The sequence below is a fragment of the Aptenodytes patagonicus genome, chromosome W (assembly GCF_965638725.1).
Source record: "Aptenodytes patagonicus chromosome W, bAptPat1.pri.cur, whole genome shotgun sequence".
Classification (NCBI taxonomy): Eukaryota; Metazoa; Chordata; class Aves; order Sphenisciformes; family Spheniscidae; genus Aptenodytes; species Aptenodytes patagonicus.
Window position 1 is genome coordinate 1,682,531 of NC_134981.1, and position 26,756 is coordinate 1,709,286.

The 26,756-nt window shown below is 48.4% G+C and overlaps 1 protein-coding gene across 2 annotated transcripts in view; it reads right to left on the bottom strand.

Moving 5' to 3' along the window:
- LOC143171950 (ras-related protein Rab-27B) overlaps positions 1–23,023 on the bottom strand; it is a 45,830-nt gene extending 22,807 nt beyond the window's left edge. The window contains exon 1 of one of the 2 annotated variants that reach the window (XM_076361136.1): positions 22,760–23,023. The gene's annotated coding sequence lies outside the window, so the exon portion shown is untranslated. Of the gene's footprint in view, positions 1–484; positions 610–22,759 lie in introns of those variants that run through there. The other variant, XM_076361138.1, reaches the window with a different exon arrangement.
- Between the last annotated feature and the right edge of the window lie 3,733 nt (positions 23,024–26,756).

The window sequence follows — 26,756 nt, forward strand, 5'->3', positions numbered from 1 at the left end:
GAGCCAGGTCTTTCACATTCACAAATCTGCCAGCTCAAAATGCAGGATACGCCAGAAATCCACACACCCCCGGACCCTCTCTGCACGTGTCGTCGTCTCCCCCCCGCTGTCATGAGGAGACAACAGTCGCGATAGCGGCCGCATGTCGGGGGCGGGATTCCCGCCTGCCGCCCCGCTCCAGCCCGCGGCCAGGGGCGGCTTCAGCCGCCCCTGGCCGCGGGCTGGAGCGGGGCGGCTGGCCGGGCTCGGCGCTCACCTTCACCAAGCGATTTCAAAGCACCCCGCAACCGGGCTCCCCACCCCCGGTCTCCATTTTACCCTCCCTCCAGTCACGGAGTTCCAGGGCCGCCCCGCGCCGCCCCGGCCCACGGCCTCGCCTCGCCGGGCCCCGGTAACGGTGGAGCCGAGGCCGACAGCGGCCGGCGGGACGGGAAGGGTCGCCCCGGTTCCCCCCTCCCCGCCGTCCCCGATAGGCGGCACAGACCTGTCCTCCAGGAGCGCCGCGCCGCCTGCGCCTCTTTCCTCGCTGTCGGCGGCGATAGGGGGACGAGCGAGGCGCGGAGCACCTCCCTCTGCGGGAGCCCGGCGCCGAGGCTGGGCTGAGGCTGAGGCGTCGCTGCCGGGGCCGACGCACGGATGTGGGCGCTCGCCCCGGGGCCGAGGCTGGCGGCTGCCGGCGGCGGGGCGGGGACGGGACGTGAAGGGGCGGGGGAGCGGGGTTCTCCTGAGGGAAAGCACCCTCCGCCGGCCCTCTCCGCCGCGGGTGTCTCTTCGTGAGACGCTAAAACCTGTGCTGGTGAGAAGGAGATCACCCTTCCCCCTGGGAAGGCAGGCGACGGGCAGGAAAGCCCGGGGGACGGTGCCCAGCCAGCTGGGAGCGGGTCAGGCCAAAGCCCTCAGAGGCGGGGAAGAAGGGGTCTCGCGGCAGACCCCCCGCTTCCCCGATTTTCCCTCAGGCGAACCGGCTCGTCGCCAGTGGAGGGTTTCCAGCTTTCTCCCTGAGGAAACCAGGGGCCTGAGCAGCGTCTTTGCTCTGAGGGAGAGTCCCTGCCCCAAGCGGGACCCAGCCATCGGCTTTCCTCGGCCTTCGAGCGGGGCCCAGCCCTGCCTTCCTGGAAGGAGGAGGAGGAGGAAGGCAGGAGCTTGCGAGCCGAGTCCCGCAGCCCGGCCAGTCCCAACTTGCACCCTGCCATCGGTTTGATGCGCGTTCAGGTTTTACCAGCAGTTCTGCAGGGGAGCAGCCCTGGCTGAGCACAACGCCGTGCTGCGGGCCTGATCCAGAGCAAAGAGCAGCTGTGACCCATTACGTATCACCCCCCTGAATCCTTAGGGGAAGAAGTTTAGAGGGCTTCTTTCCACAGCCTTGCTAGCTCAAGTTAACTCAAATTTTCCCTTTAATACATCTCCTAGTTCCCAAAACTCAGTCCGAGGCAGTTGGCCAGTCGGGTTGTGTTTCAAACCCTGCTGCTATTCCAGTATCCCAACGCTGTGAGGATCGAGCGGTGCAGCTGCAAGAGTTCATCCAGTGCTAATCCAGTCACTGCTAACCCACTCGCTCTGTGCTACTGAAAAAAACCTCAGTATTTTGTAGCTGAAGCGCGGCTCTTTCTGAAGCGCTTCCATGCAACAGTCCTAGGACTGGAGTACCTTCAGTGAGCTCATACAGCCCAACAGCGCGGTTATAATCGTTTCTGCTACAGGCTTGTCACTACATGAGGTTAACTCTTTACCCTAACTTGAAAGGAATTTGATGTCTCCCTTGCAGAGCCCTTCAGAAGCCTCACGGGGCTGGGAGAGATGCATTCTCTCTCTAGTACTGCGCATTGGTATTCATGTGGAAAACGATAACAACATTTGCACTACACTGCCGATAACTGACACATAGTACTAGCATAGTTTGGCCCCAAAATACCTGCTTTAAAAATAAGAACGCAATAGGCAGGAGGGGGAGAGAGCTGAGTGAGAACAGCACAGAAAAATAAGGGCTGGTGTTACCCTGTGCACTTATTTTGGCAAGGTTATAGCACATTGCAAAGCCCTTGGGTGACAGCTGCGTGTTCAGAGGGAGTTCTGATAATTTCACTCACATCCTTGGACTTGTCATAGTTTCAGCAGAGTGTACTGTGAAGTTATAACTTGTAATTCCTCTTTTATATGTCATTTTTGTGTGCGTGAGGTCATTGGTGAGATGTGTGGAATGCTGAAGTATCACACTGATAAAGCAGGTTGATAGAACACATCGTTGGGTGAGGAACAAAGAATGGGAGTTTGAGCTTCGTACCCTACCTGAACACATAGGAGCCCTCTGCCATGATTATTTTCTATTTTGATTTCCGTGTGTCCAGAGATACCTGCAAAACTGGGATAGCTGCAGGCAGCGTTTCATGATCCCGGGAGGACGATCCAGCTGCAGATCCTGCGCCCAGTCCCGCTTTCTAGCGCTTACAGCCACTTAGAGGTCTGTTTAAATGGTTTCTGCCCTTCCCTGGGGTTTGTTACTGGCAATGTTTCAAAACAGTGCTGTCACTACCACGAGAAAAAGAGTTTTTCTGAACAGTTTTGTTCTTTGGGCTGCGCAGCTTACTAATAAACCTTCTTACCGATGGCGCACACATCCTTTTTGAAAAATACTTTCCATGCAGCTCAGCTGGGAACAGCAGTCATTCAGTTTAAGATCAGTCAGACCGGTTGCCAGCGTTAGCTGCTGCTGCGCCGTTCCTAACTGGGTTATCGTTGGTCTGTTTGCCCCTTTCCCCGCTGGTAAATGCCCAGTGCTCGTAGGCAGAGGAGATCAAGCTGTTGGCAAACATTTCTTTGAGGCCTCACAGCTCAGAGCTTCACACCCACGCAGTATCCTACAAATTGGCTAGCAATCAGCAGTGATTCAGTTTGGCCACACAGGCAATTAGTAACTCTGCTGGTTGCCAGCTCTTTTTATATAACTGGAAATGTTTTGCTATGACAGACGGTTTCAGACAGAAGCATTTCTCCAAAGCCCTTGCAGTTTCTAGATAAGTTTTCTCTTTATCGTCTCCTCTAGGCTGCTAAATGTTGACTAAAACTATGGTAGTTGTGTTTCTTTTGGGTCCCTTAAATTAAAGGCGAATGTCTTACTCGGTAACCTCAGTTTCCTGCTTATTCCTCTAACAATTAAAATTCAGCATTATTCACAAGAACAGGAAACGTGCATGGATCTTGTTCTTTCCAGATAGAGAAATTTCATGTGAAGCAGCAGTGACTAAACAAGTACTTTACAGAGTTATTAGAGACAAATCATACAAAATTAATAATGAAAGGGTGGTATTTCCTGATACACTCTTGTTTAAAAGAGGGCTGGATCTGCTTTGGAAGTAGTAGCAGGATGTGGTATTTATGTTCCCTGTGACGGGCATATTTGCATTAGCTGCGATATTGCGCCACAGTGAAAGCGAGTATGTTATCTCACCTGTTCTCCCTGTGCCCACAGCCGGGAGCAAATACCAGCTGGCAGCAGCTGCCCAGCTCGGCATAGCTTCACTCTTCTCCAGCAATCAGGAAGAAGTTGCGGCCAACTCTCTCTCCCCCCTGTTTTTCCTTTAATTATCCCAGAAAGTTATTTCTTATTCAAATTTTTCAAGGCCTGCTCTACTTGGGGAAAAAAAAAAAAATCATTTTAACTATGTTTAGCAAAACTGGTGTATGCCTTTAAGCAAGCTGTCGTAAACCAGTTCTGGTGGCTCAGTTGTGTTTTTTCACAAGGTATTAATAGCGTCATTTTTCATCTCACTAATGCAAGCTAAATTAATGTATATTCAACCTCATTAAACTGCTACGAACTTCTCATGCAAATGCACTCAATCTGCTTTAGTCTTGCTTAACCCACTCAGCGTGGGTCTGTGAGGACTGGGGCACGCTGCTCTCTTACGGTGGCCTAACAAGTCACACGCAGCAGGTAGGATTTCTGTCGCTGGGGCGTGCGACATGCCCAATCTGTGACCTGTTGCCGGGAGCCTTAACACACGTAGGACTGCCCAGTGGCCCTCCAAAGGGTTGTCAGAAGCAATTAGTGATATTTAATGAAAGTAATCAGAGAGGGGTATGTCTGAGCTGAGTAATGACACAGTGTTGCTAGCATATTTCATATCCTTTCTCATCCTGTCCTCGACCAAGGTACTGCCTGAATTGCCAAGATTCTTTGAGGAGAAACTTACTTTCTGTATGTTTTAAATAGTATCAAGCCTGTTTCTTGGTTCTCTATGGAAAAAAACCCCACCCAGACTAAACTCGCAAGCAGTGGTATAAGCCATTTGTAAAAGGCTTATTTCGATTAGAACGTAGAAATTAGATATATGACCAAGGTGAATCTGGAACAAACAGTTGCCTTAATTACATAAGGCCAACAAGGTAATTAGATAAGGCACATACTGCAGATTTATTTAATGAGTAAGTCTATACGTCTGTCCTGCTTTCTCCCCTTCCTCCTCCACTCCTCTGCCACCCACATCCTCTCCCAGTTGTGCTGGGCGTCCACGAATGGTTCAGGTCCCCAGGAGCTCCCGACACCCCTTCCTCTGGTTCGTCTGGATGTTGGACTAGATGATTGTTGTAGGTCCCTTCTAACTGAAATATTCTATTCTATTCTGCTCCAGTCTAGTCTGGTCTAGTTATGTCTGCACTCGTACATAGAGACAGAGCTCACCGCTTGGTGCTTGTCAGCGTAACTCCACTGAGCTCAGCAAAACTCCATCAGTTTATGCCAATTGGGTATTTAATCCATTATATGTTTCCTAAACAATAATAATTCAGAAGGATACGCTCGTATTTTCTGCACCATGATTCGATAGCCAGGAGCTAATTAGTTAAGAATAAGAGGAATGAACAAGGTTGGTTGGAAACCAATATCCTCTTCTGCCCAAAATGACGTTAAAAAGAAAAGCCCTGATTATTTAGTTATTTATTGCAACTAAGTTTCTGGATTAAAATACGTTTCTCATCTAGAAGGTTGCCCCAGATTTTTTTCAGACCCAGAAAATGTTGTTTTCCTGAAAAAAGAACATTGCCAGGGCCAGCAGGTAATGACCTTGATCGTTTCTGCCTAGTCAAAAATTCAATCTGCAATTGCAAGTAATTTGCATCACTCTTTAAAATCAGATCTGCTATTTAACTTCAAAATGCACCCGTTTTTCCTAATTCCATGTGTTACAATGTTTTAAATAGTTGATGTGCCCCACCATTCATAAACAAACCAGGATCACTTTGATGTTGCAAACACTGAGTATCAGCACCTAAATAACAGTGTGCGTCTGCATTTATTTATTCAAGGTGAAGAAAGCTGTAGAATAAAGCCTGAGTTGAACTTCACCAGTTCCTTGATTTTGACTTGGTCTCCTGTGACTCTCACTTGCTGCAGAAGCAGCAATTAGTAAGTGCTGGCCAGTTGGAAATGTAATAATGTTCCTTTTCAGTACCTGGGGCTGTTGTGATAGGAAAAAATGCTCTAATTTGAACAGACCTGTCTCATTATCTTAACTTCATTTGAGCCGATTTATAACAGCTTATCACACGCTGTCTGCGTGGGTTCCTTTTCCCTAAGTTTCCTCTGGACATTTTCATGTTATCTACAGAAACATTGCAAAACCAGAACAAAACACAACAGAAAAATATTTCATGCAGGCCTAAACTGCATCTCTTTTGAACAAGCTACTCCTGCGTTTCAACAGAGCTGGCTGCGAATTTGCTTTGAAAGTATGTGGAATCACTTTTATAAACTCAGAAAAACAGGCTGAAGGAAAACACCCAGCTTCGTGCAATTCCCCCTCTCCCGCAGTGGTAGTTGTGGTCTCCCGAGGCACCAGTCGGCATCTTAACTGCAGGATTTTCTATTGATTCATGAGTTAATTAGCAACACGGGAAAGGAAGCTGCTCATTTGCAGGGTGGGTTTTCTGGGATGACGGGGAAGGCACAGCCTCGCTGTGCAGACACGGGCTCGGGTCCCTGCTGCTCTGCCATCCTGGTGGGTGAGGCAGAGACCGACCTGCGGGGCTAGAGGAGAGACAAGGGGGAAGAGGAGGGTTTACCCCAGTAACTCGGATGATGATGTTGTGCACTTCTGCAGCAGAAGGAAGAGGTGCAAATATCATTGCAAAATCTCTGCTGGAATAAGGGAGAAAAGGAAGCCTCTGGTAATCCTATGCAAAGATAGGCACTAATAAGAATGGGATAATTAAAAAGTGAGCCAGTGGAATGGCAGATATATAGGTGAAAGCCCCCATTTTCTGAACCAATAGCTCAAAATTGTTTGCTCTAGTTCAAACAAAACGTATTTGCCTGGATGAAGAGGTACCGATGATCAGGTAGATCAGGTCTACGCTCTGAACTACCAGACAAGGTGGCTGTAGAGATCTCTTCTGCCCACCTTACAAGTCCACAAGAGTGATTCAATGAGGGCGACTTCGTGAGTCAGTCACAGAGGCAGAGGACGGGGGTAATTTAGGGATGTGGCACCAGATCCTATACAATCTATCTGAGCCAACTGTCACCACCAACAAACCCACCGATGTAGCTTTGTGCAAGCCATCAGCCCCTTGAAGTATTTCCATATGCTCATACATCCCCCATCCAGAATATCAAATGGAAGACATTTTAGCTAGGAATCACATAAAAAAACTTTCTTTGCACCAAAAGTGGCTCTTTTCTTATTACATGCAGCATAGCGAGTGCTAAAAAGCTCTGAATGAAATTAATCTGTAAAACCTGGAAACAGAGTGCTCCTTAATGCGCTGAGCGAGCCTGATTTGCCGGGCGCTGGAAAATAGTGTGGAGTGCTGAGAATGAGGAGTCTTTTATCCCTGCTAAAAATTAATCTAACAAGATTTCCATAAAATTACGACCCACTGAGAAAAGCTTCTGGATGGGCTCTGGCTAATTAAACCCTGCAGAGGCAGCATGTGGTTGGAGGTGCGTGGCTGCTGGCTGGGGGGTGCGGGGAGCCCCTGGCAGCGCAGAGCCAGCACCGCTGGGCACCCGGTCGCTCCTCACAGGCACCTCTCGCTCCCCACCCTGCACCTTTCTCTTTAGAAACTCTGCCTGGGAAGAATAAAATTAAAGCTTGAGCCAAGCGGGAAGCTGGAGCCAAGGGCTGCGCGATGTCTCCCGGCGGGCAGGGCGGCACTGCCTGGGGAATGTCCTCGGGCTGGCGGGGACGGCGGGGGTGACCTGTCTGCTGAAGCAGCACGTGGGGGCGAGATGCAAAACCTGATGGGGTCTAAACCACAGCTGCAGCCTGAGCTTGGGGAACTGAATCGCTCCCCCACATCGGAGCAAGAGGGGCCACAGAAATACGTGGGTACACGCATGCTGTAGGTGTTTCACAAGCACTTCATACCTAGTTTGGAGAAGGAACAGGTGATTTGGCCCAGAAGGAGCAAATGTGGCCTAAGTGCTCCACACCTTTGACGAGAAGTGGTTCTTCACATTTAAATGGAAGCGTATGACACAAAATAAAGATTCACCGCAGAGGCAATCAGCGGCGCAAATTCCAATCAGACTCATCAAGCCTTGTTAGCTCCTGCTCGGCATTGACCCAGTTGGGTCCCAGGTGGCTTCTGCAGAGCCACTTGTGTGTGGAGATGCTGCAGTCCAGGGGGGCCGCTGGTCTGGGCATCCAAATGAGCTTGAATAGCTGCTCAGTGCTCTGTCGAGTGTGGCAGATGTGCCGTGCATGCCGTGCTGGGGCTGCCGGTGGGCCCTGCACATGGTCGATCGCCACCCTGACCATGCTCTAGGTGTAATCATCACAGCCTGCTCAAGATTCTCCCTAGGTTATTTAGTTATTCCCCTCTAACCACATGCACTGTTATGCAAAGGACATGAATGGGAGGAAATCGGGCTTTTTCACATCATTCTCCAGGCTCTGCGATGGTTGTGTTTCTCATTCTGCATTTTCCTGGCTACCCGAGGTCCCTCCGCTGTTGCAGCTGGAATGGTTTGCTCATATCAGGAGCACAGCACAGACCAGTTGGCCTCGATTTTGTAGGGAAACCAAACATCCCCCCCGTTCTGAAAATATTGCTGGTTTTCTGCTGGTGTGACGCTGTCCCGAGGGCGCTCGCAGGGGTTCATTCCCTGGGAGCAGAGCAGCAAGAGCAGGGGGGCACCGAGCCTCCGACGCTGTCTGCTCTTGGGTAGCAACTGGGGAATATAAACCTTGCAATACTCTGCAACTGTCAGTTGAAACCTGCTTTAAAATATTTTAGAATCTGTCCAAGCCTTTTATTAGTTATTTCCTATTTCTCTGTCTTCCTCTTCTTTTTGTTTTTTATTTGCAGGTCTCATGTATCGGTGTTTTCACTGCCAGTGCCTGGAGCACAAACAGCATGCAAGGCTTTACACAGGGCGATCCTGTTCTCTTTAGAAAGTTAATATCTTTCATCTTCCATGGAAACAATCCGTGAAGATTTCATGATCTCGATGAGCAGTGAAAGGCTCGCTCGGCGCAGCTTAAGCCTCCTTTCTGCAAGAACTCGTAGCTATAGGTGCACAATTTTCTTCTTGTCGCTGGTGTCTTCACCGTTTTGCACACATCAATTTTTACTAGTAAAAGTTTCTTTTTGTTTCTCTTTTTGGATTTGAGGATCTAGTTCTCAGTGCTATACCTTACAAGAAGAGAATTATGCAGATAGTTTTTCTTAAAGTGAAAGGTAGTGTCTTGAGATGACTATGAACAAGAAAATAGTCTTTAATAATGATTTTTAAATTGAAATTTCAACGCGCTTTTTTTTCTTTATTTTGCTTCACTATTTGCAGTTATTAAGGAGCCACATAAATGTTCATGGAAAAGAAATTTAAAGCTCAAACACTCAAAATACTGACTAGTTGTGAATTTTGAATTCTGTGTTGAATTATGACAAGTTGCCACTCAAAATTAATTGCCTTTGAGGAATTTAAAGTACATGAATTTGTATAACTTACCCAAAGACAAATAATTTTGAGGAACAGAAGCTGTAGCATGTGCGCTGGGCTAAATTGTTGTATACTGAATATTCAGAGCAGAATTTGTAATTGGCAGGCCACAGAACAAAATAAATTTCACTGAATAAGTAACTGATCAAACAAGCTGGAGACCACATTGAACAGAGAATATCAGCTTTAAAAAAAACCTTTTTCTGTCCAATTCACACACAAAAGGGAAGGCGAGGTCAAGAGTGCCCACCGGAATGGGGGACCTGTGCCGTTGCATTCAGTGGGACTCGGTGAGCGGCGTCCCTGCAGCGGCAGGGGTGGGAGCTGATGGCCCCTGAGATCCCGTTTTGTCCTGCCTCCCCGCTGTACATTACCAGTAGAGGATGAAGTGTGTCTGAAAACATCACATACACCCACCTGTCCTCTGTTGGTCTTTTAGCTAGAATGGATGTTTAATGCACATTTTTGCCATCCTCCTTTCCAGCAAGTGCTAATGTCCCCGAATAACTCCAGGACCTGGCTGTGAAGATTTTTAAAAGCCGTTTTAGAAGGAAGGATATTTCTTCCTTACTTTGACCGAGACGTTTTCATCCCAGTGGGATGGAGACAGCTATTCTCGTAGAATGTCCTCCCCACGTTGCCTGTGAACTGTACTGTGTGAGTGGCAGGAGGAGACATCATTAGGAACCAAAAGATAGCGCTTACCATGGTGTGCGATTACAAAGGAGTGGATTTAAACTCATTTGCCATGTAATCGTGTACCATGCTCGTTAGCCTTACACTGGAACAAGGAGGATAGCTATTTCTGTTCTAAACCAGTGCCACAGTCGTGTCGTGAGTTACATCTGCTCATTGCAGCCATAGCCTGCAGATCACGCGGATGCTGGGGAAAGCCATAGCCCCATGGACAGATGAGCAGAGCAGCATCGAGCCAGGGTTACGTGTCCCAGGCTTGATCCCGCTCCTCGCCCATGCATGCTCCCTCCTCCCAGGACAGGACCGGGACTGCTTTACCTACCTCGCTGATACAGGGCAGTTTATGTCACACAGGCACGTGGCAGTCGCTGCCCCCTTCCCTGCTGTCGCTGCAGAGGAAGCTCTGACACCTTTGGGTTCGGCTGCAGCGAAGTCAGTATTCAGCTTTCAGGTTTAGCTTTGCACCCTCAGCCACTCGTAACCCCCATGTACACCGGGGCTGGCCATGGAAGAGCCTGAGGGCGCGCTGGACCGGTGGTGACGGTGCACGAGCAACAGCAGAGCATGATAGCATGCTGAAAAAACCCCCGTTCTGTCCCATTTCCCCTAATAAGGCATTTATCTAGAAGTCTTAGAAAAATAATTCCAGTGTTGAAATTATTCACATATGATGGACTAAGCAACTGAATTGTGGCACGAGCACGGCCACTTCTTCCTACCGAAGTAGCCCCGTGGGGCAGAGCAGCAAGATGCCTGTGGCTCCCCATTGTGTGTTTGGGGGAGAGGTGAGGACTTTAAAAGGTCTTCTCCTGTACAGCGGCCCTTGCTGGGAGCGGGGTTGTAGGTCACACAGCACCAGGGGGTCACGCTCCCTATTCCTTCCACCCGGACCTCTAAACCCAGCACGCTGCAAAAAAACGTCACAAAGAAGCAGCACCGAACTCTCCAGACACAGGCAGCAGGGAAACACCGAGGACTGGGACACATTGCAAGTCCCACGGAGGTAATCAGGTGCCTCAGTGAGGCTTATCAAGAGGCACTTTCCCGTTGTGATTAACAGCCCTGAACCTACTGCTCCTGGCAGCTCAGTCAAGCTGATCTCTTGGGGTTCGGGGTTTGTTCCCTTTTTTTAAAGACAACTGGTGAGGAACTCCTGTGGAATTTCTCTGGGCATTCACAGGGGATTTGGGAAATCTAATTTCCATACTGCCTGCTGCTAGAAGTATTTTTAAACCTGTATTTCCCACTTCCAAGACACAGGGCACAGGAGCATGCCGGCAGTTGGCTGGCAAGTCAGAACCTTGTTTTCCCATAGACTACAGAAAAGGTCCATGACAAATAGTTAAGAAAAGCCAGAATATTATGAGAAGAGGTGAACTCACTGCAGGGGTGGTCAGCACCCCAGTTAGAAAACATGATCTATGAATCAAAACAGGCAGCAATTAGGTGGGTTCGGGGTTGGCCAGGGCAGGAAGCATCCCTGGGGGTGCCTGGCCGTGTCACTGCACGGGGACACAGGCACTTGTCCCTGGCTGTACACAGCACCGCTGGCATCGCCCCGTAGGTACAACCAGGGTGGCTGTCACAGCAGCCCAGGGCCTTCCCCGTGCAGCCATGGCACGGGCATTGATGGCTCTGACAGCTTCTCACCTTGGTCGCTGTAAGCGATTTTTGGTGGTCAGCTGAATTATTTTGTTGCACTAAATGCTCTCCTAAACCTTCAGGCAAAGCTGAGGAAGAGACCTGGTGAAGCTTGCTCGGTTGTTTGGTTTCACTGAACCAGTTCACTGCCGTAAGGCAGACCGAGATGTCGGGAGCCACAGACCGTCAAAGGAGAAAAATGTAGAACTAGGTGGAAGTCATCTCACCCCTCCCCTGGAGAAGCTGAGGGCGGGTTTCCTTATCACAGACCTTTCCTCTGCTGAGCTGAACCTGTTTCAATTTTTTGACGTCTGTTGCAAAGTGGAGATGCCAGAAAGGACTATTGTAGGCGTCTCAGCCCAGTCCAGGCGACTCCCCACAAAATGGGAATGGGAAAAAGTCCACATCACTGATTAAGACCTTTGCATCCTTGTTGAAGTCTGTCTTTTGATGTCTTGTGAGCTGAGGCAAATCCTAAGCCTCCAGGTCATTAGATACCTGTGCATCCCACATCTTCAGTGCAGCTCAGCACCGGTTTGTAATTGCTGACCTCCTGGGAGTCCATGGATTATTTCTAAGGGACCATGAAGGATAACTGAGAAAAACCAGTCTAGTGGAAGGAAGCAGAAAGCAATGAAGCAATCTGTTCCCCCAAGGAAACATTGAGCTGAACAGATTGGATTCACCCAGTCAAGGGAACGATATATCTCATCTCGTCTTTGTCACCTGAGCTTCAAAGCAGACTGAAACCAAACCGCTCTGTGCAGTTCCTTTAGCAAGCTAAAACGAGTTATTAAAAACCGCCAAGTTATTCTCGAGAATTACTCATGTTGGTCACACAGTTGTGCAATACTACCTTATTGTATAATGTAATCCTTTTAGTAAATAAAGTAGGAAAAATTCTGATGTCATAGCTGAAAAGAGAAAGATACTTAGAGTCATGGAATGGTTCACTGATAACATTAAAATAGTAGATAAATTCTGGAGAGAGAATAGTTCTGCAAATTCAATGACTGTCTCAGGGGGCTAATCTGCACCTGCAAGTGCCAGGCACCGTGGGATGCCGGGATGCGACTTGGGTTTCTTACCCACAGATTAGCCTAGATAATAATCTACACATTATAATAATACAGAAATACATTGTTAATATCAAAACCTTCTTGTATAAGCAGGGGTTATTATGTTTGACACATTTTAGGGCACACACTAAATTAAGAAATTAATAATTGCTCTAATGGCACCAAGTTCTTTTAGCTACATGGTGACATGCTATCTGGAGCACACTGCAAAGAGCACGTTGGGGATGCAAACAGGGATTAGCATTTGTATCTAAAAGAATGTGGAAGCTCATTAAATTAAAAGCTGTATAATAGGGAACATGCATAATAGCATTGTCTAGAAGAAAAGTGATTGTTTCAAACCAAGTTTTCCAGTTCCACCACCTACACCTATCACTAGTCATCTGCTTACAGAGGCAAGAGATGAAGGCTGTTTGTTGCGGCGTTAAGCAGGCAGCATAGTCTGCAGCCTCTGATGAACCGTCTGGGTTATTTTTAAATTTTACACATGTGAGAATAAGTGATTTAACTGTAATGAAACAGAACTGGTTTCGTGCTGCCTCTGTCTTACTGGCGTTTTCCTTGCGATCTGCTCCTCCTTGTTCCCATGAAAATCCAGATATGTGTTTCAGCTATTGTATTAGCAGTATAACCCTGTAAGCTACACTTCACAGTTTCTGTAGAATTATTGGATATTTCCAGTGTAATCTATCCATTTGAGACCTAACAAAGAAGCAACAAAGCCTTGCAGAGAAGTGCTGAGCAGCACTAAAAGGCTGAGCTGCAGCAAGCATTCTCAAGGCAAGCCGGCAATGGCAGGGCTGGTGATGCTGCCCTTGAAGAGAAGAGACAACAGCAATTTGTCAAAAGTATGTCACCAATGTCTATCCGATGAAGTGTTATTATCATCCTACATGACTCGAGGGCTCCTCTCCAATCGCGGTATCGGAAGGTGGAGGTAGAGGGCTCCAGCTGGGGACTCAGGACCACCGTGACGGTACAGGAGCCCCTGGGCTGGCCAAATGCCTGCATGTGTGCAATACCTCGGGGCAGGGAGGGTTGGAATGGGAGTGGGAGGAATTGGGCCTGCCATATATGCGCGGGCCATCCCCGGGAAGGGCTGCGCCTGGACAGGGCAATTTTGGATGCTGCCTACATGGTGGTGAGGCTGTGCCCCGAGGATGCTGCAGTGCAAAAGGAGTGAGTGCAAATGCCAGACGTCACCGGCTACAGCACCTGCGTTAGCATGGCTGCTCTCCAGGGAGCTCCATTACAGGACCACTTTTCAACAGCCACTCCACCAATTTGCAATAAATTGTTTTTTCAGATATCGTGGGACTTGCCCTAGCAGCAATAGTCAATCTTTAGTGGTTAAACATTGGAACAGGCTGCCCAGGGAAGTGGTGGAGTCCCCATCCCTGGAGGTATTTAAAAGACGTGTAGATGAGGCGCTTAGGGACATGGTTTAGTGGGCATGGTGGTGTTGGGTCGACAGTTGGACTCGATGATCTTAGAGGTCTTTTCCAACCTCAATGATTCTATGATTTACTGTAACAAACATCATCTATAACATAGTTACTTGATTCAAAATATATCTGAAGAAATTCTGGTTAAAGCTGAGGGGAAATCGGTGTATGAAGATGTTGCAAAGAGTCCAAGTCTTCTTTAAAGTGGGAGCATCCATCTGCGCAGGAGGCCTGAGTGCACCCTGGCAAAGCGGGGTGCCCGGGGGGTGCAGCTCCGTGCATGCCCGCCGGCTCCCCTCGGCTCCCGGGCAGCACTGGGCTCTCCTGCTCCTCCCCACTAAATCTGGGCCCCCAGTTGCCTGCTCCCCTGGTCCCACGGGTCGGCCCTGGCCAATGCATCTGGGTGCCTGGCTGCTGGCAGAGCTTATACCTGCCCTGTGAAATAACGAGTCCCCAGGGGAGCATCAGGCAAGAAATATTGATTTCATGAATTATACCTGTTTCCTCAGGCAGTTCATTGGGGGAAGCATGTGAGGTAGCACCAGGAGATTACAAAGCAACCTCAATAATTGAAAGAAGCTCCGCAATTAAGTTTGACACCACTCGTTTAGCTACGTTTCCCAAGTTAACCCCATGCAATGCTCTTCGCTCTCACTGCTCGTTTCTCAGACTCACAAATGCAAAAGCTCTTGCACCAACCTGAATGCAACGACACAAACAGCCTGTGCAAGGTTCTGTAAATATTCACTATCTCTGGGGATACCGAGGCACTGACGATGGCATCAGGCATGCAGTGTTTGTACTCCTCTGTGGCTGCTCTGGCTGGGAGCCGTGCTCCGGCCTCACGCCTGCTCAGCCGCCCGTGCGAGGGCCGTACTGGGTGGTGGGCATCGGGCAAAGCACTCGTCTTCTTGTCGGATGGATGGGTTTGCCTCCCGAGATGAACGAGAGCTGCTCGAGCCGCGGGAGCACGGGAGAGCTTGCATGGCAGCGGCAGTGCCACCTGCAGAGAAAGCTCCCTCCTGCCTTTGCTTCCCCCTGCTCGCACCTCGCTAAACAACTCAAACCCACCAATTTCCACTTTCCAGCCTCAGCAACCCTCCCGTTGATTTTAAGTAATAACCAGACCCAATTTATGCTCAGGAATGTGCTCAGAGCAATACCAGTGCCTGTTATTTATTGCGCATGCTCCCAGTGCTTGTGTGCCAGGCACTTAATGGCTTTTGTTCGAGTTCTTTGGAGTCTGATGAATTTTTACCTTGGCATCTTTATTTTCTGCTAAATGAGCCCCCTTGATGATGCCCGTTTTTCACTCGCGGGTTGCTGGAGCCAATCCGTGTGTGGAGCAGGGCCGCGGGGACGGTGCAGAGCAAGGCCAGCAGCTCAGGCTTCGCGGCGCTGAGCTGGAGTGTTTGAGGATCTCTTTGGCTGGAATTTTTTCTTCAATATATGTGAAATTCAAAAGTAGTTTTAGCCAAAATAGGATATTTTGAAGAATACACACTGGACAGCTTGAATGTGAAGTCTTCACCAGCAATCCAGTTCTTAGGAAAGTTATCCGGATTGATTTAGACCCTGGGGTGTCGGCAACAAAACAAAGAACTAAAAATAACAAATAACTGAAAATCCTGTTAAAAACCGTGACAGAACAGTACCCAAGACATGGGCACCTTCAGGCAGATCTTGACACTTTTCACTTCCAATAGTTATTCCTAGATAATATCTCCATCCTCAAAACTGGAGGATGTGAAGTAATTCCTGAATTTAGATGAGAAGAGCTGGCATGGGAAGCCCCCAGTGATCACGTACTGATCAATTTTCCCTCTCTTCCTGAATGAAGGCTGATTTGGAAGAATCATTTACTTCTGGCAGCGTTGAGACACCGGGAGAAACCCTCTAAACCAAATGTATGGCCAAAGATGTGTAATTCAGGAACCAGATCCTGCACCGACTATTTCTCTGTAACTTTGAAGTAGGATTTTTAGCTGAAGGCAAAGCCAGGCTGGGGGTGTTCAGCACCATGGGCAAGGTAGGGGAGTGAGCCCTGGGCGCTCAGCAGCACGGGGGATCATGAAATTCATTAATCAGGACGAGTCTCCATGGAAGGAAACGTGGTGCGGGGATGGCAAGAAAGGCGCCTTGGCCAGTCCATCCGCACGGTGAAGGGAGGCAGGCTCAGAGGGAAGAACGAGCTGTGCTCTTTATTTCAACAGTGATTTCAAGTATAAACAGCATCCCTTTTCCTTTTCACGGTACACCATCTGTCTTGATGTAATTGCCACAAAGAAAGGATTAGTATCTTTTTTTAAAGTATTGATCATTTTAGCATCTACTATCTAGGAGCTGGCAAGTGATCTGCACCCTCTGAGTCAGCCTGATGGCAACCGTATGAGTTCCTGCTCCCCCATCGTACAGAAGAGCAGAAAAGCTATCAAGCCAGGACAGCACTAATGAAGTCTGCAGCAGGTTTCAGACAAGGATGTCTCCTCGCTGCTCCACCTCGGGCCGTGGAGGCCAGGCACGCGGAGAAAGGCAGCTCCCGCTGCTCTTTGCCTTCGAGAGAGAAGACTTGCATCTCTGTATTTTGCATTTACTGCTGCAACAAAGAGCTCACGCAATGCTGGCACACTCGTGTGCACAAATTAGGTGTTTGCACAAAGCAGATGCAGAGATAGCCATAAAGCGTTTGACTGTTATAAGATAGTTACAGAAATCATGGATTTGCAGCCCAGTTTCAAATGGAAGAGCATTTTACTGGAGCAGAGAGAACGAAGAGCAGTTCATCATGCAAACGAAGAGCTGTATGCAATAGTCTGACAAACAGAAAACTTTAGGATTGATCTACAAACTAAATGAGCATGCGTTATCTAGAATGATAAATGTCTGTTTACAGTGTAAGTAATTTCTCCTTCCTACTCCAGTGCAAACTCGGTGCCTGCAGAGCAGAATAGATGGCCCCGACCAGATCCCTTTATTACTTTCCCCGAGTTTCTGTCTGGAAAGTGCTGGGAAGCAACTTATTAAACAGACATTTGGAAACAAAGCCCAATAGGAGCGATCGCGTTAGATAAATGAGTATTTATCTACCATTTAGCTTTCTGACATACAATATATGTCTGCCTATATTATTTCAGACAATAATTTTACAGATGTGACCATTACCCATAAATTTACCCAGATGAGACAACTCTATTTAGGGTCTTTGATTCCAGCGGCTGTTGCTAACGGGCTTGTGAATGGCCGCTCACTTCTTCCATAGGCACCCGACCCAAGGGAGACAGCACCGAGAGGGAGTCTGGGGTCTCCCCTCGACCTCCACCACCCCCTGGGAGTGGGGGGTCCCTCTGGCCCCCCTTACAGACATCTGCCCCGGTGACACACGGTCCCTCCTCCCTTGCACCTTGGGGCGAGGGGCCGCAGGAGGTCAGTAAGCAAAGCTGAGCTCTTCACAGGTCAAGCCTGGTTTGTAAAATATCCGTGATGATGGAACTGCACTAAAAAGCTGCACAGAAGATCCCAGCTTTGGGAAAAATGTTGCCTTAGCAACTAATTGCCAGCCTGCTTTTGCAGAGGAGGCGGCTGTGGCTGTGTTTACGTGCAGGTTAACTTCATTCCTGCCGCAAAGGCTGAACACGATTTACACTGAAATGATAGATACCCAGATATTTCCAACTTAACGACGCGCACACAGACTGAAGATGACTACTCCCGGCAGCCCAAGGGGATGGCTGCTCCCGAGATGGTGGCTGGTGGACGTGTTGCTGGTGCAGAGGCGTGGGGCAGCAGCTACGAGCGGTCAGACCCACTGCTTCTCAAATGCAGGAGCAAAAAAGAAAATCCCAACCCACACCTTGGCTTTCACTAAATATTTGGGGAACCAGTGTTGCGTTTCCCAGAACTTGCTTAAATCCCTTTTTGTATATTTTGTCATGATGGTGTGTTATTTTTAATCTGAACCCTTACAGATTGGATCCTTGCTAATCTGATTTGCATTTGCATCATGATTTAGTTAAACTATAGCACGAAATATGCTGTTGGAAACACCTTTGTAAGCCAAGGTAGCGAGATGCATCCTTTGACCACCTCAAGCAAAGACTGCTCAGGAACCCAGGGTCAGAGCTCAGAGCTGGATCGCCTGTAGCAGCAGCAGCAGCAGCAAGGCTGAGTTTCACACTCAACATGGGCAGGCTTCCCGCAAATCACAAACCAAAGAGCAGTGTTTCCAGAGCAGACCATGCTCTTGGCAGTGTCGTTTCCTGCTAACATCGACACCAATGCAAGTCAGCCTTGTAAATCAGAGCTATATAAATATTAACTCAGGCATTTTTAGAGATGCTGGCTACGGCATCTTTTGGAGCAGCGGGGCCAGTTGCTTGCCTTTGCAGAGCTTGCACGCCGGGCTGTCCCCACTTGCTGTGCCCGTCCACTCCACACCCGAGCTCAGTGTTGCTCTAAAGCTGCATTTTAATTGTACGGGCAGAAGCAAGGACCGAGGCTGGCCACGGGGCTGCATGGGCTTCCAGTATTCTCAGCAGCTGAACATGAGCCGGCAGTGTGCCCAGGCGGCCAAAAGGGCCAACAGCATCCTGGCCTGTATCAGAAATAGGGTGGCCAGCAGGACTAGGGAAGTGATCGTGCCCCTGTACTCGGCACTGGTGAGGCCGCACCTCGAATACTGTGTTCAGTTTTGGGCCCCTCACTCCAAGAAGGACGTCGAGGTGCTGGAGCGTGTCCAGAGAAGGGCAACGAGGCTGGTGAGGGGTCTGGAGAACAAGTCTGATGGGGAGCGGCTGAGGGAACTGGGGTTGTTTAGCCTGGAGAAAAGGAGGTTGAGGGGAGACCCCATTGCTCTCTACAACTCCCTGAAAGGAGGTTGTAGCGAGGTGGGGGTCGGTCTCTTCTCCCAAGGAACAAGTGACAGGGCGAGAGGAAATGGCCTCAAGTTGCGCCAGGGGAGGTTTAGATTGGACGTGAGGAAAAATTTCTTCACCGAAAGGGTTGTCGAGCATTGGAAGAGGCTGCCCAGGGAAGTGGTGGAGTCCCCATCCCTGGAGGTGTTTAAAAGACACGTAGACGTGGCGCTCAGGGACATGGTTTAGTGGTGGACTTGGCAGTGCTGGGTTAACGGTTGGACTCGATGATCTTAGAGGTCTTTTCCAACCTAAAAGATTCTATGGTTCTATTTAGATGCCGCTCAGCAAATACTTAAATTTACACCTAAGTTCAAGCAGACATGCAGTCCCTTTGGCCTGACATGCTTAAACACACATACAGGATCACTTAGCCCCTCCCAGCTGTGTTATATGGTCACATCGTTTTGATGTCCTGTTAGGAACATCCTATTTAGATGTTCCTTGAAATGATTCACGCCTTGAAACGCCATCCGATCCAAAAAACTCCCACTGCAAATGGGGAATAGTGTTGAGAAAGGGGTGTTTATGCCCTCACCTGAGCCATGGAGGATGAATTCAAACAGAGCAATAACAACCAATAAAACTGAGAACGTAGGTAATTTGTATCGTCAAAGCTTTTTACAAAGAAAATTATACCTGACAGCATACGTGAGTAAAATTCATGCCCCAATATTTGATGGAACAAGTGTCTGTCTAAACAGAGGAAGTATGTAAAAAAAAATAAAATCCCAACTGCAGGTGGGTGTGTTTCTGCAAGACTTGAAATTTGGTGGCGAAAAGACTTGCTAATAGTTCCAGCAGGCTTTAAAAAACCCAGTTCATGAATTACTGATACAAATGCTAGAGTTTCACTGAAATCTGTGTGGCTTGTAGACACTCAGATTCTCTGAAGAATCAAATCACTCAAATATTTTGTATGCAAAAAAAAAAAAGAAGAGATTAAATCAGTGGAGGAATCACAGCTCTCTAAGGCTAGCCCTGGTAGGAGGGTGATTAATGAAAGCAGGGTGGAGGAGAGGGTGCTGCAATGGTTGACTTTGCTCTCTTACGGCAATAAATCAGGTGCATTAAAAATGATGAATCCCAGTGGTTCTGTGGTATAGTAAAAGACACTGTAATGGTAAATTTAGTAAAGATAGCCTGAGAAAAGTTTCAGACTGGCTCTCCCCATTTCTTAATTGTAATTAAATTAACACACTATTAATTAAAAAAAACCCCTGTAATAATTTGCAAAATTAGTATCTCAATAGGTCTTTGTTTCTTTTAAAATCTTTGAGAGGATTTTAAATCCCAAAAGCTGAAACTGGCTGTTTCTACCCAAGATATCACTGTTCCTTTCAGCGAGTAGACAAACGGTTGCAAAAAGAACTAAGCTGTACAATTAACCTCAGCAACACGGCAAACAGGTGGGGGCAGGCCAGCTTCGCCCCCTCTGCCACCCCTCTGCCTCCTCATCCTCGCTGAGGGCTGCAGCATGGGGACAAGGGGAAGGGACACAATTACACCCTCCCTGCCAAGGGTGACCCCAAACTGCCGCAGAGCAGGAATACACGGGGGTTTTAGCCCGCGCTTCGAGGGATGCTGCTGTGTTATCCCCGGAGAGATGTGTGCATCCTGGCCAGCTCAGTCGGTGCTCAGCTGCAAAATATTATCGAGGCTCTCGGAAAGCTGCTGGGCACCCTCGGAGCCCTCCCGACTGCAGCCCGGCTCGCCCTGGGTGGCATCACCCGTGGGAGGCAGAAAAAAGGAAACGACACACCATCAGTTATTCCAGCGGAGACCGAGCTGGGCAGGCGGTGGCTTCCCGCTGCCCCACCGTGCTTTCAGCTCCGGGCTGGCACCTGGTAGGAGATGCTGAAGGGGTGGCACAGACTGGGGACCTACCGCGGGTCCCCCTTCCCACTGCGGCTGCTTGACACCCGATGGGGTCATTCGGTTCCACTCATGAAAATGGAGATAGAGATAGATAGATAGATTTTGGGTTTTTTTTAAAGCTCCTGAGGAAACCAGGTGTTTCTCCTCATTTTGGGGGACATGCTGGGACTCAGGAGTACTACAGAGCCCTTGGTAAAGATCAAGTTTAATTTTGGGCTGCAGGGGTCCCTCCTGGCTCCTCCCCACGCCGGGCACCGCACGGGTACCCCGATGCACGTGCAGGTGAGGGGGCAGAGCAGGGTCAGACCCCGCTGCTGGGGCACAAAGCCAGCACCGATAACCGGGGTCACGCCTGCACGGGGAGCCAGGAGCAGCGTGTGTCTCAGTGCCTGTCCATTAAATAAATACATGAAAAGGGAGAGGGAGGGCGCACGTATTCACATCGCAGACAGGACAAACTCCACTTGTGCAGCATCCAGCCCCGGGCCAGCAGAGACACCGCCTCACCCAGCACTCCATCAACAGAGCCATATGGGAAATGGGAAGCACCGGGAACACAGGGCTTGTGGTGTAAAATCTGCTTCTTACACTTTTGCTATTGGACAAAAAAAAACCCATAGTGGAAGCGTGCTCCAGCACCGACCCAGCGCTGGCATTTTTGCAATCAGCTGATACATTTACATGGAATTTGTTGGCCTGAATTCCAAATAAACGAAGTTGTGCTCCTCAAATTACTTTAGTAACTCCAAATTAATAAGCCTTATCCCTTTTTATCATTAATAGAGCAGTTTTACCTCTAAATGAATGGTTTCCCAAGTAAAATTCACTGTGCTCCCCTGGGGCTGGAAATACAGTTGTGTGTGTAATTGTAGGCGACCGACTCACTACCTCTGCTCGGAGGTGTGAAGCCGAGGTTTGCTTTCTGCTTCTTTATAGAAAAACTGAGTTCTTTTGAGGGGAAACACAAACTTTCCAGGCTTGGGTTAAAAGCAGTGAGGTCTGCATGCTGCCTTCCCGACAAGCCCGAGGAACCATTGCCCACCTGGACAGTCCAATTCTCTTTATTTTTTGAGATTAAATGAAAAAAAGTGATGCTAGTTCCCCAATTCCCCTTCCAATTCAATTATATTTGGCAGAAAAAGACAGACTTAAATAAATGCCGCTCCTGCAGGTTTAGTAAGAGCACCCCAAGAAGAGGAGTGATGAGGTTAAGATGCCATGGGGGATGTGGGCACCCTTGGCACCAGCGCTGCTCCACTGTGCTTTGCAGAGGGCAGTGACAGAGAAAATAAATTCTGAAATTCATGACGAAATCGTGATTCAGAATCACATTCACTAGTTTAGGAGAAAGACACTATTCTAAAAAGATTGCGTACGTGAGATATGCTCATTTTTATCCTGATGCTTCTGGAGGAGTCTGATAATGTGATTTACCTTACTGCTTCTCTCCTACACAGCACAGAGTTACAGGATAATTTAGGTTGGAAGGGACTTGTGAACATCACCTGAAGTTTGAAAACATGAGTATATACTTTTTGTTTGCTAGTTGCTGACTGTAAGTCACAAACTGCACAGAACAATACTGAGAGCGGCAGAAGGGCGCATGAAGCTGCAGCAGGCGTACAGGGAGGGCTGACAGCAGCCCCCACGGCTCATCCTCGAGGTTTCGGGTCATGTCTCCCTATTGAGCTACCCCCCAGCCGGGTCGCAGCCCCGGGGATCCCTGCACCGGGTCCCCCGCTGACTCCGTCGCCCGAATCAGCAACACGTGTGCACACAAAGCGGTTCACATCCCTGGCACGGGGTTTTTGGAAGTGACTATGGAATAATAGATGCTGGCTTGGGTGAGTGAGTCACACGGGCAGGCACGCAAACAGCAGACCGCCTAGAGCCCAACAAACACCCTGCACAGCCCACCCAGCACACCCCTTGGCCCCACAAACGTTCACTCTATCTCCTAGAATAACATTTTTAACATAAGAAAGATACATTTAAAACTACTTCTTACATGGCAGAATAGAAACAAAGGTTAAACATCATAAATCACCGAGTCACTTTTAATAGAACGTTCCCCTGTTTATCTTTCTCAGATAAGAAACTTCATATTAATACAAACTAATAAGCAAAGTATTAAAGCGTACCATTAGGAAATAAAATGAATCAACTTACCGGAGATCTAGCTCAAGTTTAATCCTTCTGCTGCCTTCTGCTGGTTTCCAACTTCTAAGCAATAATTTATTACTGCTATATAAAATATTAAAGCCAGTGCCTGCAGCATTGCCCTATTTTTTAAGGTCTTGAATGTACCATTTCCTAATTCCTGCCCGGTTACTAGTTTCTGCAGACTCTCATTAAACTGTGTCCCGTTAGTGCTACTCACCCTCAGCACCGCGAAGGCACAAACCGCCCAATTTATGGCATCTCGGCTTATACAAGGAAGCGGGGAAGGGAGTGGGACGTGCCTCCCACCTACGCCGTGCACATACAGCTGGAGCTGTTGGCAGCGCATTCACATGCAGAGCCCAGGGGCGGCCAGGAGATTGCTGCATTCGTATTCCCTCCGCGCCGGAGCTCCTGTGCCGGCAGTTTCCCTTTCTTGCAGGGAAATACACCCTGTGACAGAAGATGATGCTTTCCCTGAAAGGGCAGGGTACAGCTTGTCGGAGGCGTCTCAGGAGGTCCATTTTAGAGCTGTGTCAGTGCATCAAATGTTGCTGCTAATTTCTTGTTTCAAGTGGCTAAGTGATAAATTTTGCTTAGGGGAGAGAAGAGTTAAACAGGCTCTAGCATCTTCACATCTCCCGTTATGAAGATATAGCAAACCCCGCTGTGAATTTCTGCCAGAAGGATTTTAAACCCTGCGTGAGAGAAGCAGGAAGAAAAAGAAATATATCTCCTTTCTTCCTCAGGTTCATCTATTCGCTGTTCTCTGGCAGGAGCCGGGCATCAGGCAGCAAGGAAGGATGCAGAGCCCCAGGGACCTTATGGGGAGGCTGGGGGAGCTGGGTGCCGCTCCCTCCCCAAGCCTGTGTCTGGGCATCGCGCTGAGGAGTGGGTTGAATAAGGCAGATTTTGGTTCAGGGGCCAAAGCCAAGTTTGCCTTCGCCCCAGGAGGAACAGCCGTGCTGCCCCCCGTGCCCAGTGTGTCTCGTGTATTGCAAACGTTAGATTTGCCCAAAAGATATTGCCCAAATTTGCCATTTCTTTTGCGTTACAACAGGAGACGCAGAAGCACACATGGCACGATGGGGTCCCTCGTGTTTTCTGCCCTTCTCTTTAACCAGGCTCTGCTACAGCGGGTCCACCCTCCTGCAGTGTATTTCTTCCCACGGGCACACAGCGGGACCGAGAGAGTTTAAAGGCAATTTTAACTGCAAACAAAATGTCAATTGAGCAGATGGAGTGGATCCAGGTTCCAGTTATAGCACCGTGACGTGAGAGCATCTTCCACCAAAATAGGGGGAACTGGTACAAAAATAACCTTTTCATTTTTTTCTTTAGAAAAGGGATGTCGCTGATGCCAGCGCACCCTAAAATAACCACCCATTTGTCAGATGAGTGGATTCAGCAATATCCCAAGGAACGGTCTGACGGGGGAGTTGGACCGATGGAGCTGGAGACCAGCTTCTTGTGCGAGCTCCCGGCGAGAGCTGCAACGGCCTCCTGAGAACCCAAAGCCATCGGTCCTGAATGCACCAGGGGAGGGAAGAGCCGGGCGTTAGGGACTCGCTGCGGATGTGCAAGGCTCCAGATGCTTTTTACTTTACCATATTCCAGTCTTCAGAGAAGCGTGTTTACCTGATCGGCTCGTCTGGCACAATCTAGATTTCCCCCAAGATACCTTGAGGGAAAGATGCAATCTGCTTCTCCCTGGCATCTATTCGCTTCTGTAAACTCCAAGGCAGAACAGTCATCAAATTTCTGTTAGCAATGCCTTTTGTTTCTGTCAATGAAAAATTAATCTCAAAGGGAATGTATTTTTCTCCAACCGCTTGCTTTTTATTTAGTAAAATGCCTTAGAGCCATAATTCTGCATGTTTAAAATTTTCCACTTGTTAGCTCCCACCCCACTATCTCAACTCACGTTACAGCTGTGATTGCCAGAACATAATTTTCAAAACCCAACAATGTTTTTTGGCATTATCAATAAACAGAGGCAGCTTCTGAAGAATGTAGAAGGAAGCAGGCATGGTGATGGATGAGGCACAGGTAAAGGAGATTTACATCCCACCAAGCCCAGACGTTTTACCTATGCCATACAAACCTGGGGGCTCCACCCTGACAGCCTGCGGACATCTAACCAGCACTAACAAACTTATTTTACATGCCATTACCTATTTTACAGAGGGTCCCCAAACCGCCTCCGGCAGAGCTGGCTGCAATCCCCCTTCCTTGCTCTGCACTCACCTGCAGGTCGCCAGCAGCTTCTGGGACCTTCTCGTGTCCATCTCGAGTCGCACGGCCTTTGCTTTCAACTGCAAACTCCACTGCTCATCATTCACATTACTGCAAAATAGCCTCAGGATTTATATCTAAATATTTCTTTTTACCCATCAGATCAAAAGACCGCGTTTCAGTGAGAGGTGTTAATCTCCCAACAGCCCTCCTTTCCCCAGGGCAAGCGCGGTGTAGCTGACAGCCTCACACGGTTATTTATTTTCAATGAAAAGGATCCCTTTAATTAGCCAATTCACAAGAAAGAGGATCTCACGCAGCATCTCTTAGGGACTTTCTGACATTTCTTGAGGATTAGCAGCACCTTAATTATTTAAAACCTGCCATTTACTCTGTGTCCTACATCTCCCGAGTCAATTAAAACACACAGAAATGTCGACAAGGGCGTTTCAAACTGCTGCTGCACATCGAGTCACCGAGGACGATCACAGAAAAGCTTTCTGAACCAAACTAGAATATATATGGACATATGGCAGTATAGAAGAATTGCATTAAGGAGGGTGGAAAGGACACTGGGAGAACATCCGTTCAGTTTTCCTGCCTCCATCTAGGATAGGTGTAGGTACATCCCACCAGGCAGATGTTCTTAAAATAAACCAGCCCCGACTTCCAGCCTGGGCTGCAGGAGTCCTCCCGACAGCCAGCATCCCCAGTTAGAGAGAAAAAAACCCATCTTCTCTGGAAGGACCAGGCAGATGGAGCTGGAGAGCAGCAGAGCAGACCACAAAACAACCAGGTTTCGGTAGAGGAGCAGAGCTACAGCTTGCTACCTGCTTGTTTGATCAGTGTTTAAACCAGCAAAAAAACTTCAAAAACATTTTATGAGTAAACAGCTGCCCAAGGGCGGCGTGCAGCTATTACTCACCGAGCGGTTTGAATAATGCATGTGTTCAAGAACAGGGCAGCGTCTTACCTATTTCTATGCGAGAGAAAGGACAGATCTGGGGAAATCCTGTAAACGCTAACACAGCCTCTGCTCTCTAACGCAAGAATAACCATCACACACGCAGGCCTGTCAGCTTAATTTAAGGAAGAGAAAAATATATTTTTATTCTTTTTTTTAAATAATTCCAGCGTTGGGAAACTCTCGAACAGGTTCCTAGGAAGGCTTGGGGGGCTCAGGGATATCTAACAACATTTTGAGCAAACGTGGTAAAGCGATCTCATGCATGTCGGTCCCCAGAGCCCTTGCGGTGCCTGCTCTGGAACAGCGCTGAAGATCACCCGGGGACACCTGCTGCCACCCGCCTACGGCTAATTCAGCGGTTCGGCCCCGCTGCACAGCGTGCGTCTTCAGAAGTACCTTCTGGTCCTCTGGAAACAGCCATACAGAAATTATTTCCCTGGAGAATCCTTATTTTGCTTCCTATCGCTGCAAATTTGGTCTATAACGTGTGCAGAGCTAGTGCACAGAGGACATTTACTCCGGACCTATCCTTTTTTGCTGCTACAGAAGCATAAAACCTTTAAAATTAAATTTTAATTAGCAAAATATATGGTGGAGAACAATCTGACAATGAGGAATGAGGTCCGTGATGCGACCTGTGGGCATCTTACATTTCCCAGCCTTCACATTAGGGGTCACACAAGGAGCTATATCGGAGAAAAACCTGATCAGTCCCGAATTTCACTCAGTGATGTGCAAGTGCAACATTTTAATGGCCAGCATAGGGAAAATTTGATTGTAAGTTTGAAAACCACCTTTACAGCA